This window comes from Labrus bergylta, chromosome 5, assembly GCF_963930695.1.
Source record: "Labrus bergylta chromosome 5, fLabBer1.1, whole genome shotgun sequence".
Taxonomy (NCBI): Eukaryota; Metazoa; Chordata; class Actinopteri; order Labriformes; family Labridae; genus Labrus; species Labrus bergylta.
The window spans coordinates 9702051-9705927 of record NC_089199.1 but is presented as its reverse complement, the minus strand read 5'-3'; positions in this window follow the sequence as shown (position 1 = coordinate 9705927).

Below are 3877 nucleotides of genomic sequence, written 5' to 3'. Positions count from 1 at the left end.
CTCTCAATCGCCTCAACTTGGATAGAAGCCATGTGGTCACAAATGTAGCCCTCACTGCAGCGTTACCACGGCGCAGAGACAGCAGGGAGACACGGGGGAAATAGAGAAAATTCAGTTCGGTGAGGTGTGTACTTGGATTATCAATAACCAGTTTAGTAGGATATGCAGAGCTGACCCTATCGTCTCAAATAGTTAAGTTTAGTTAAAAAAGAAAAAGGTTCCATTTTGCATCAACAAAATATAACATATAAGTAGCATGTGAGCTGACAAGTTGCTGATCTTCTGTGCACTCATTTATTTTATTTTTTATTTTAATTTAAATATCTGTCAAGATTGCAGTAATTTAGGGTCCGTGGGTTAACATAACTAGAGAGCAGTTGGTTTTAATATCAGATCAAAGACTCCAATATGTGTTCTTGAAATTGCATTGTCAATATTATTGGCCAAAATTTGCTTATCACAAATGGGTGTCAGTACATTCATAAGCTTATAGTACTGACACCCAGTAGTATTATTATTAACAGTAGAACCAAATGCAAGCAATGTCTGTTTGTTCAACAAAAATAATTTAGAAGTCTTGCTTTGTATACTTTTGTTGTTAAAATTCTTTAATAGCTAGAGTGAGTTGGTCTTTATAAAACTGTAGTTAAATAAAGTGATGTTGGGGTGCCGTATATGCTAGCGGTTATGTTGCGCGCCCCGCATGTGGAGGGCATAGTCCTCAACACAGCTAGAGTGGGTTCGAATCCGACCTTGACCCTTTCCTACATGTCATACCTCACACTCTGCTCCCGACCTTTCAGCTTTCCTATCCAATAAAGGCAAAAAGGCCCAAAATAAGTAGAAACATAAATGATGTGATGTCAATATAAGTATTTCTTTTAGCTCTTAAGTATTGCTATAAATAGCCTATATGTTAAGCTAGCACATTTTCAGAACAACAGACAAATTAGAACAAAAATCAACATAAACTTAGAAGCTACATTTTATTTCTTTCACTTGAGTTGTTTGTTGGTTGAAGTCTCGTGGGAAGTCAAGTCTCAGTCTTCAAAGAGGCAGTGACCCCATTTGATTTATGAATCGAAGTCAACAGTCTGGCTTCCTTTGTCAAAGCAGTTGCTCCTAAGGCTTTGCACGCAGCATACCAACTCACACCTCTTTGTCCCCTCCAGAAGTCACTTTGCACCCGAGCATACAATATGAGGGGATTTCCTTTTGAAAACAAACAAACATTGGTTTGTTTTGTCACCGGGTGATGATGAATGATCAGCCCATCATAGCAAGTCCTAATAACCCATGCTGATCGAAAAACAATATTATAAACAAGCCTAAAAAGGAGTATGTGGGGTTAGGAGGGTTTGTTCATACACAAGTTGATTGCCTGGTTTCCAGGCATGATAGACTTGATGCACTAGGAACTCCCCTGACTCTAAAAGCCTGACCTAGTCTCTAAGAATCCCTTCACGCAAGGGTCACTCGTCATTGGGAGCTTAAAGGAAGTGCCCTGCATAAAAAATACGGCCACCCAAAGCGGCTGGCAAACACTCTGTTCTTTTCAGTCAGAGTCAAGTCTTTTTTTTTATGTTGCTCTGTACAACATGATCATAGTGGGAATGCTTGATAGGGATAAAACTTTGACAATGTGTTGCAGGTATAGGGCTTATAACTTCTGTCTGAGGCACAGGTGTAAGGTAAGGATAAGTGGTATAATAAACAAGCAGAGGACAAATATGAAAAATGAAGGACAGTGAGAGGAGAGTGGATAAAGCTGTCTGTTGGCATCTCTTTCCCTTTCTTACATGATGTTATGTAACAATGGCTTTTTTTCCTTTAGTGAATATTGCTCTCTTAGTCACTGAATCTGTCAATGTCAAATATCTTTTCACTCAGGACTAAAAAGAATATTACAAATATAAAAAATAATAATCCTGCAGTCCTTTTCATTCACTTTGAATTATTGCTGTGGAAAGTTTTAACATATACTGTTTGACACTGACCCTGTGGCAGCAGTAACAGGCATTGGAAAAAATGACTACAGAAGTAGTCCTTCTTATCGCTGATAGTCTTGTATGCTTTTGTACAGTATAGGTCGAGTAAAGGCATCAGTAGTGATTGCAGTCTGTTTCATAACCAGTTTAAAACTCCGAACAGATTGATTTGGTCAGTTGTTTGCCTTAAAAACGATTTAGTCCACTTGCTTTTGTATAGCTGAGCATGTGAGAAGATCAGATCCCGAGAAGAGTAGAGCATGAGTAGAGAGGGTTTTGTATTGAGTGCGGAGAGGATTTTCTTTAAAGATGCAACATAGCTAAACCTTCTAATCCATCCAACTACTAGCTCACTTACAGTACACTGTGAGTTTGAATAATTGACTGCATTGTGCAATTTTAGGAAACTGACAAGTATTCCAACATTGCACATAAATATTTTGTGCATTTCTTTTGGGTTGTTGGGAGGTTGTAGGTGAAACACTGTAATACCACTTTTTTTCACGATATGATGTTGCAGGGCAGTTTGTAGGGTTTTTGGTTGCATTTAGGCTTTCAAATTTGAAAACAAACAGTAGAGTGTCATCAGCGTATAATGATTACCATTTTGAAATGGAAAATAATATAACCAATCAATCAAAAATTCAACAAGTAATGTTTCAAACTGGTTAACTGTAGATGCCCCAACAATTCTAATCAGAAAAGACTAACTATAAAACTATAAAACTAAATTAAGAGGGGAAATAACAGTATTGAGCTATCGTTATCTCTCAGCTGTCTTGCACATTATGAAATGTTTTTGCACCATTAGCCATACATGAATTTCAGTGATATCTAATGCGCTCAAAGGATGGACTGAATAGACAGTTGGTCCTGATGAAATCTTGAGTGGGAGGGATGAAGTAGGATTGCCTCATTTGCATACTGAAAGTAAAAAAGGGAACAGATTTAGACCTTTGACAGCAACAAGATGTCAGCAGCAACACCCACAGTCAGCTGCTTGAATTGGAAATGAAAAAGGAGAGTAGCCACAAAGATGATTTTCTTGATCGAACTCATGCCAAGCTTCATAACATAATAATTTTTTAATATGTATTTGATATGTCTAACATGTTAAGAACTGAACCAACACAAACAAAAATCATAACTTTGGCCATATCTGTCATTCTGGCAATGCTGATGTTACACCAAGTGCATAAACCTCTAGCTCAATAGACAGCACCCCACATTTTCATATCAACAGCAATTTGTTTGAGCAATTCAACAAGATGGCCCCAGAACATTTAAACATGGGTCACTTCACCAAGGAAGCTTTAGACTGCATTGATGCACGATTTTCATCAAAAACAAAAAGAAGCCGCTAGGGAAAGTGAAGAGAAAAGAAGCTAGGGGAAATGAAAGACAAAGAGCCCAGTGCAACAGATCCCAAACACAGGTTCAACTAACTAGCTGCAGCCAATCCACTGCATCTATTCAGTCCATTTAAATACAGCTTTTCTTTTATCCCGATGCAACAATAAGTCTGGTGTCCCACAAAAAGTAGTATTTACATTCACAATATTGGTGTGACAGTATCAGATAATAGTTTGAGGGTGTGATGACAACATAAGCGTAGGGATGCATTAGAATATATACACACAAACACACGCTGACCTCAAGCTTTCTCTACTTGGCAAGATGGGCACGTTGAGAAGCTACAAACCAGGCCACCCAGTAGTGAGTGAGACCTGCCAGCAACAACCCTGGGCACATTCCAAAAAGCTGATACTGATATGCCAAATATTAATACTAAAAGAGACTAGAGCAATTGAGATAGCTTTCACTCTGGTAAAAGAAACGAGGGCTATATAGACCTCTATATACTATACTAGTTTAATATCTTCTTGAAT